Consider the following 9,676-nt stretch of genomic DNA (forward strand, 5'->3'; position numbering starts at 1 on the left):
TTGGAAGAGGCGTGTACAGCGACGTGCTCTCCTCGGATGCAATCGGGTATCTCTCAGCAGCGGAAGACAAAATTGAGTGCATTAAATTGGGAGGAAAATGGGGAGAAAATGCATTAAAAAAAAATGGAAAGTTAGACCCGTTATTAAATATTTGGTTTTAGCATGCCTTTATGCCTTGTTTTTTTCCAGACAATGCATCTTCCAGTTCGGAGGTGGAATCAGCTGATAAAATAAGCATGGATTCTCAAGGTAATTGCATTACTATGTATTACATTAAATCTACAATTGGCAGTGTCAAGTGAAAGATCGTGGGCCAGATCAGATTACTTTTGTCCACTGTGTTACTCTAGTGTGATGTCTTCTGTCAAAAACTGCCTAAAGAAGCCTCATTATAAAATTAATTGAATGCTTAGTTTAGTCCTAAAATGTCCTAAAATTAATTTTGTTTAACATCTTAATTTTTTGTCTAAAGAAGACAAACCTGACCAAGAAACCTCAGACAGAGAATCCTCTGACAAAGAAGCTTCAGACAAGGAGAGTTCAGAAAACTACACTTCAGACAAAGAGACATCAGTCACAGAGACCTCAGACTCAAAAGGTATGACACACTCATGTATGTACACTGATCAGCCATAACATTAAAACCACCTCCTTGTTTCTACACACATAGTCCATTTTATCAGCTCCACTTACCATATAGAAGCACTATGTAGTTGTAGAATTACTGACTGTAATAGTAGTTTATCTGTTTCTCTGCATGCTTTGTTAGCCCCCTTTCATGCTGTTCTTCAATGGTCAGGACCCCCACAGGACCACCACAGAGCAGGTATTATTTTTTATTATTTTTGTTTGTCTCTTTAGCCACAGAATTTTCCTGCCTTGATTAATCATTCTGCATATTAAGTTCATCCTGTGCCAGTGCCCCGCCTTATTACAGATTAAGGTCTTGAAAATTTTAAACCCAATTCCTTTTTGGTGCAATAAAATGATCTTCTATCTCAGCTTTTTAAAAAGCTCTATTGTTTTCACCATGGTTGGAATTCACCATGACTGGATGATCAAATCTCTGTTATTAGCAAATCTGTAATATACAAAACAAATTATTACTTAATGATTACATTGACCATATTTTTTAGAATCTGAGAAGGAAACATCAGATGCTGGCACTGAATCAGACAACAACAGCAAAGAGGAAGAAATAGACGCACATCAAGAAGACAATGAGGACACCACTAAATCGGCTCTGGACAACACTAATGGTGACAGCGATGAGATTAAAGACGCAGTAGATGCTGAGAAGCCAGATAATGAAGACTTAAGTGATTCAGAAGAAAAAGAGGACAAGCCTGACCAAGCTGAGACCAAGGACAGTACTGAGAACACTGACGAAAACAATGATAGTAATGGAGACAATGATGAAGTCAAGAATGAAGAAAGCCAAAAGGACAGTGATAAAGACAGTGATAGTGACACTGGTAGCGACAGTCAGAGTGATAAAGACAGTGATGCAGATAGTGATGTAGAAAGTGATAAAGGCAGTGATGCAGATAGTGATGTAGAAAGTGATAAAGGCAGTGATACAGCTAGTGATGTAGAAAGTGATAAAGGCAGTGATACAGATAGTGATGTAGAAAGTGATAAAGGCAGTGATACAGATAGTGATGTAGAAAGTGATAAAGGCAGTGATACAGATAGTGATGAAGAAAGTGATAAAGACAGCACTGAAGAGAAGGATTTAGACAGTGATAAAGGCAGTGATGCAGATAGTGATGTAGAAAGTGACAAAGGCAGTGATGCAGATAGTGATGTAGAAAGTGATAAAGACAGCACTGAAGAGAAGGATTTAGACAGTGATAAAGGCAGTGATGCAGATAGTGATGTAGAAAGTGACAAAGGCAGTGATGCAGATAGTGATGTAGACAGTGATAAAGACAGCACTGAAGAGAAGGATTTAGACAGTGATAAAGGCAGTGATGCAGATAGTGATGTAGAAAGTGACAAAGGCAGTGATGCAGATAGTGATGTAGACAGCACTGAAGAGAAGGATTTAGACAGTGATAAAGGCAGTGATGCAGATGGTGATGTAGACAGTGATAAAGACAGCACTGAAGAGAAGGATTTAGACAGTGATAAAGACAGCAGTGCCGAGAAGGATTTAGACAGTGATAAAGGCAGTGATGTAAATGGTGATGTAGAAAGCGATAAAGATAGCACTGCAGATAATGATTCAGGCAGTGATTCAGATGGTGATTTAGACAATGATAAAGGCAGCACTGTACAGAAGGAATTAGACAGTGAATCAGATAGCAATGAAGACACCAGTAAAAATGACACCACAGAAGATACCAGCGAAGACAAAAGCCATGACAATGACAGCAATGAGGGAAAAGAGGACGAAGACACAGACAATCAGACAAGCCAGTCTGAAGAGACTGACAAGAAATCTCAGGAAGACTCTGAAAGCTCCTTAAGTAAGGAAGACAGCCAGGACACAGATGAGAGCAAGACTGAGTCCTCTGATGGAGACAGCTCAAACACCACCGATCTCACTGACAAAGACAGTGCAGAGAACGATGGAGAAGGTGCATTTTTATTTACACCATTCTTTATGTGTCAGTGGATTAAGGAATATTTGTTTGTTTTACTGTGCATTACTGTGGCATTATTAAAATATAGTGAAAATTAGAAATTAATATTGATAAAGCCATAAGAGCAGTCCTTCAGTGAGTGAAAACTGTGGGAAATATATACACTGATGAGCTAGGACCACCCTCTACGCCTTAAAAACGAGCTTTGACCCACCGAGACATGGAATACACAAAACATCTGAAGGAGTTCTGTGGTATTCGTTATATGGGCATTACCAGCAGGTCCTTTAACTTCTGTTTGTTGCGAGTTGGGTTATCCTACAGTGCATCCTGGTGCCATGTCTTACACAGTAAATGCACCTTAATTACTCCAATGTCCAGTTCAGATTCCTGCATTAGTGTAGGCTGTCACATATACAGTTATTATAAAATAGGTATTTCTATGCATATTTTTGAGCAGGTTTTAATGTTTTGGCTCATCAGTTATGCTCTAACGTTATGCATCAAACGTTATGCTCTAAATACCAAAGGCAAGTAGAGTAGCAAATAAAAAGGTTAAATAATCCTTACTTAATTTACCAATTAAATATTTAAGTCAGAGTAACAGCTATTATAACTACATGCATGAATTGTTTATTAATGAGCTTAGATAGATTGAGCAAATGTTAGCATAGGTTGTACTTAAGATAAGCAACACTGTTTGACACATCAGTGGGACTATGTTGAAGCAGAGTTTCAAATATCTTCCTTTTCTCTACATAGAAAACTGCAGTCACAGAAAAATGTAAAGTTAAGTTAATTAAAAAGATAAAATATATTCACCTCACAGAAACATGCCAGTAGGTGAATGGGCTACATTAAATTGTTTCTAGGTGTAGGTTAGAAAGTGGGCAACTGAATGTAATGAACTGGCACCTTATGCAGAGTATATTCTCACCTTGACCCTGATTATAATGGAGTAATTTTTCCGTTTTATAGTTGCAGATAATGATGAAGAGGATAGTTTGGAAAAGGTGCTTTCTGGTAAGTAAAGCATTAATGACTACAGTTTCTAGCATGGCTGCTAATCAAGTATGACAATGACCGGGACACTTTATTTTAAACAGAAACACACTGCCAAAACACTGTAGCTTGTAACTGACACTCAATGCTAATTAACACTCAATGCAAAAAAAATCTGTACCTGTAAATATGTTTTGCTACATATTGACCTTTATACAGGTCACCACAACCATGGTTTTGTATAGCATCCCCACTATCCACTGTGCCACTGAGGACACAACAAACAGAGTATATTAACTTAACTAAATGGGAGTATACACCGATCAGCCATAACATTTACACTTACTGTCCATTTTAACATCTCCACTTACCATATAGAAGCACTTTGTAGTTCTACAATTACTGACTGTAGTCCATCTATTTTTCTGCATGCTTTCGTGTTGTTCTTCAGTGGTCAGGACCCCCACAGAACCACCACAGAGCAGGTATTATTTGGGTGGTGGATCATTCTCAGCACTGTAGTGACACTGACATGGTGGTGGTGTGTTAGTGTGTGTTGTGGTGTGGTATGAGTGGATAAGACACAGCAGCACTGCTGAAGTTTTTAAACACCTCATTGTCACTGTTGGACTGAGAATAGTCCACCAACCAAAAATATATACAGCCAACAGCGCCCTGTGGGCAGCGTCCTGTGACCACTGATGAAGGCCTAGAAGATGACCAACATAAACAGCAGCAATAAATGAGCGATCGCCTCTGACTTTACATCTACATGGTGGACCAACTAGGTAGGAGTGTCTAATAGAGTGAACAGTGAGTGGACATGGTATTTAAAAACTCCAGCAGCGCTGTTGTGTCTGATCCACTCATACCAGCACAACACACACTAACACACCACCACCATGTCAGTGTCACTGCAGTGCGGATAATGATCCACCACCCAAATAATATCTGCTCTGTAGTGGTCCTGACCATTGAAGAACAGCATGAAAGCAGGTTATGTAGAAAAACAGGTGGTTTTAATGTTATGGCTGATCAGTGTATATAAGTATATTGTGCCATAGATTCAGGTATAGCCACTGTTGTCAGTAGGTAATTAAATTAAGTTTTAATTGTTTCATTAATTTTATTATCCCAAGATGTTATTTAATTAATTTAATTACCCCTAGATAAGAAGAAATAAATTAGAGAGTTAGTAGTTGCAAGATGCCTTGTGATCAAAGATAAATGCGATGGTATGAGTGGAGAAACAGATGTGTCTACAAGTGACCATGACAAGTGCTAAACATAAATGCAATGTTTATTCAGGAAAACAGACAAAAATGTTGTAATATATTAAGGTATATTTACATATTTAACTTTTTTATTTATATTAACTTTAATAGATTTTTGCTTATCAAACACTTATAGTAGTTGTATAGTATAGTGTTTTTATGTGAATCTAAATGATGTCTTAAATAGCACCGACAGAACATTTCTCGTTATAAAAAGATTTTAGGCATTGAAACATCTTGTTTGTTACATCATTACTAAGCTCTATGACACTGCAGACACAACGTATATGTAAAATTAAGGTTGTAGTTTAGACTAAAAGCATGTTACATTTACTTAATTTTTACATTGCTACATTTACTTCTACTTTTTATATTTGTAAATATTTTTCATACTATGATTATTCTTTTGTATTGTATATATTAGATATTTTATTGGGTGTAACTGGGACCTTGGGTCATAATTTCGTTCCACCTCATGTACCACATGTGATGTGAATGACAATAAACCCTCCTTGATCCTTGATCCTTGATCCTTGATCCTTGACTTAACAGCTTCCAGCTAAATATAATGGCAGACAGTAAGGCCTCAAAACACAGGTGGGGTTCAGAACTTCCAGGTAAATATTGTTTACCCTAGGAGGACGTAAATTATGTTAATTACACAAAGCAGGGATCCTGTAAAAAGGGGGAGGTGCAGATGATTCTGTGAGGCCTGAGGGTATATGGTCTACAAAATAGCAAAATACTGTATTTTATAGTTCTTATTTTCTGTTCTTTTTAGATGAAGATGATGAGAAAGATGTGGATGAAGATGTGGTTGAGAGTAAGATGTCTATAATTATTAATAATTAAAGAGAAACATGGAGTTGGTTGTCACACTTTTCAGTCTGGCTTTGAATTTACAAAAAATATCAACCAAGACCTAGAGATATATAATAAACATTTTAAAGTTAAGTTTTTATTAGTATAATAAGATGTTATTACAGGTTGTTTTACCCATCATATTATGGAAAGTCATCACACAGCATCACAGAGCCACAGTGTATGGTGCCCTGCAATGGATTGGCACACTTTTCAGGCACGGGTAGCGACACGGTGGCTCAGCGGGTAGAACTGTCGCCTCATAGCAAGAAGGTCCTGGATTCGATCCCCAGATAGGGAGGTCTGGGTCCTTTCTGTGTGGAGTTTGCATGTTCTCCCCATGTCTGCATGGGTTTACTCCAGGAGCTCCGGTTTCCTCTCACAGTCCAAAGATATGCAAGTTAGGTGAATTGGAGATACAAAATTGTCCACGACTTGTTCGATATAACCTTATGTGAACTGATGAATCTTGTGTAATAAGTAACTACCTGTCCTGTCATGAATGTAACCAAAGTGTTAAACATGGCGTTAAAATCCTAATAACCAAACAAACTAACTTTTTTACTAACAGTAAACTAACAGCATTACTGTTTTCCAAAAGAATAGCTACAATTTTGGTCTGGAGGGGGGCAGGGGGTTGTAATGGCCGAAACAGCCTAGCCATTGAGGGGCACACTTGTCAGTGACCCATCCAAAACCTGCATAGAAAAAGGAGGGCATCCAGTGTAAAAACTGTGCCTGTCTGGTATGCTGATCAGATCCACTGTGACAACGCTTATTTACAGAAGCATCTGAAAACAGCTAACATGTTAGTAACAAAACATTAACCAAATAAACAAGGCCAAGTTGTAATTAAGATTTGTGACAACCATCTTTCAATATAGAGCATACCGTGACAAAACACACACAAAGCTAAATTCAAATAAGTAACCCTTTATGGAAAGCTTAAGCAAGACTGGTGTTAATGTGTTGTCATAACCAAATACTGTGACAGTCAAGCCCATGTTCCCCTGCCTACTTTAACTTTGGCACTTTCATAAAAAGTTAAAATCTTAAATAAAAGTTCCTGGTCCATTAGAGATTAGTATTGGGATGATACTTCAAAGTTTTAAAGATGACATATTTTCTGACAGCTCTCACCACTGAGGTGCCTGACCAGCCAGATCATCTAGATGACACTCCAGAAGGTATCTGATGGAATAGTGTTTTATTGTGATGTTGTGTACAGCAACAAGGGCAAGATGTTGGAACTATTCATAAGGATGCACACTGTACAGGGTTCTTTGTTCTCTGCTCTTGTACACTTAAAATAATATAAAATGGCAATGTCATATAAACATAACAAGACAAAGCCTAATTAATTTAACAGCTTTAAATATTATTACAATAGTACAAAAAATTACATTTGCATTTTGTGCATTAGGAACAAAACCATGTATCTGTCCACTTAAACATGTATTTGTTATTTATTAAGGAATGATTTAGGGGCCAGGTATCAAAAAGGAAGTACATTTTCAGATCAGAGCCTTTTCTAAAGTTAGAGCGAATAAATTCATTTTAATGCAATGAAAATGCATTTACATCAAGAACGGTTTAAAACTGTTAAATAGCTATAGAGTTATAAAACTGACAGCGTAAAAAATATTTTTAAGTTTTAATTTCGAGAATGAAGTCGTATAAGTTTTGATTTTGATAAAAGTCGAAATATTATTAGAATAAAGTCGAAATTATATCGAGATTAAAGTCAAAATGATTATGAGAATAAAGTCAAAATTATATCGAGATTAAAGTCTAAATGATTATGAGAATAAAGTTGAAATATTATGAGAATAAAGTTGAAATGATTATGAGAGTAAAGTCGAAATATTATGAGAATAAAGTCAAAATATTATGAGAATAAAGTCAAAATTATATTGAGATTAAAGTCGAAATGATTATGAGAATGAAGTCAAAATATTATGAGAATAAAGTCAAAATTTTATGAGAATAAAGTTGAAATATTATGAGAATAAAGTCGAAATATTATGAGAATAAAGTCGAAATTATATCGAGATTAAAGTCGAAATGATTATGAGAATGAAGTCGAAATTATATTGAGATTAAAGTCAAAATATTATGAGAATAAAGTCAAAATATTATGGCCAAAGAGTGTGCAGCTGTCATAGGCTTGTCAGTTCAGAGAAGCATGGGTCTCAGTACCTGGATCGCATGCAAGAGCTGAGGGCAGCCTCCAATGTTACTGTGGTTATCCAATAACTTAAGCGATACCAAAGTATAACTTTACCAAATCATGAACATTCATCATTTAACATGAGGAGGTTGCTATGGCCATAATATTTCCACTTTAATCTCGAAATCATTTTGACTTTAATCTCAAAATAATTTCGACTTTAATCTCAAAATAATTTCAACTTTAATATCAAAATCATTTCGACTTCAATCTCAAAATCATTTCAACTTTAATCTCAAAATCATTTCAACTTTAATCTCAAAATAATTTTGACTTTAATCTTGAAATCATTTCAACTTTAATCTCAAAATAATTTTGACTTTAATCTTAAAATCATTTCGACTTTAATCTCACAATCATTTCGACTTTAATCTCACAATCATTTCGACTTTAATCTCAAAATTATTTCGACTTTATTCTTGAAATCATTTCGACTTTAATCTCAAAATCATTTCGACTTTAATCTCAAAATCATTTAGACTTTAATCTCAAAATCATTTTGATTTTAATCTTGAAATTATTTCGACTTTAATCTCCTAATCATTTCGACTTTAATTTCAAAATCATTTCGACTTTATTCTCGAAATCAAAACTTATACAAATTTATTCTCAAAATCAAAACTTAAAAAAAATATATTTTTACACCGTCGTATAAAACAAACTGATATATGTTGCATTAATTAATTGACTTGATTGGGCATAATGAAATGAAAATAACCAGGTAGGACACAAATGTTTTTTATAACTTATTCTATTCTTTTCTTCAGAAAATGTTACTGGTAGCAGCAACGCTCCCCCAAGCTCTTAGCATCCAGATTTGTACCAGATTACACAGTTTAACAGGTAATTACTGAAGAGATTTCCTGCTTTGTAAAAAAATTAGTTTGTGGTTAATTTTCTTATTCTTTTTCTTCCCTGTAGGGTCATCTTGTTAACACCACAAAAACAGAGGCAACTGAAGTGATCATCATGCTAACCAGTCATTTTGATGCACATAAACACATTATTTGACCAGTAACTACCAAGAAAAAAATTGGAAAAACACATAAAAATCATTTTAACAGTTTATTTCTTGGTCTCCCTAATTTGATTGTGGGCCCTACTGATGGGGATTTTTGAGGTAAATGACTCAACTAAATGATTCAGTTGTTTGTTGCATAATCTACTCTTCATAACTTGCCATAATCCTGCCTTAATTCTACGAATGAACAAAGCAATATTTCTTCCAGAGGTTGTTTTTATGTCTTTTATTAAAACCTTTTACTTTTGAAAACTAGAGTAGCAAAAATTGCATTTTGTTGGTCTTTTTACATACTATAAATGATTAATGTTATCAATCTTGTTTATGTTCTACTGTTTTCAATGCTTTTGAAGAATGATGACCTTGTCCCTTAGATCAAGACACATTTTGTGCTTCTGACAAATAAATTATGTTCCTTCTTTCAATATATTTTCTACCTTAAAAACATAGACAGGTTTATGTAACAACACCATATGTGTATTTGGGGGGACAACAACTAATATAGTGATCTAACAGCTGATTATTTTAAAAATAATTAAATTACAGATATATACATACCATAACTGTTAAAAAAAATCAAATAAAACTGAGTTGTCAGACAAAATGCAGACTTTGTTTTTACACACACATTAACACTAAAAGGAGAAAAATTAAAACAGTAACTATAAAAACAGATGTTACATAGAAAAAGGGAGACAGG

The 9,676-nt window shown here is 35.1% G+C and overlaps 1 long non-coding RNA gene across 1 annotated transcript; it reads left to right on the plus strand.

Moving 5' to 3' along the window:
* The first annotated feature begins 2,308 nt into the window (after window positions 1-2,308).
* LOC134305963 (uncharacterized) lies at window positions 2,309-9,233 on the plus strand. Its single transcript, XR_010008874.1, has 6 exons — window positions 2,309-2,582; window positions 3,567-3,611; window positions 5,646-5,687; window positions 6,859-6,912; window positions 8,723-8,798; window positions 8,877-9,233. It is a non-coding gene; the product is annotated as an uncharacterized LOC134305963 (long non-coding RNA).
* The last annotated feature ends 443 nt before the right edge of the window (window positions 9,234-9,676 follow it).

This window comes from Trichomycterus rosablanca, chromosome 2 (genome assembly GCF_030014385.1).
Source record: "Trichomycterus rosablanca isolate fTriRos1 chromosome 2, fTriRos1.hap1, whole genome shotgun sequence".
Taxonomy (NCBI): Eukaryota; Metazoa; Chordata; class Actinopteri; order Siluriformes; family Trichomycteridae; genus Trichomycterus; species Trichomycterus rosablanca.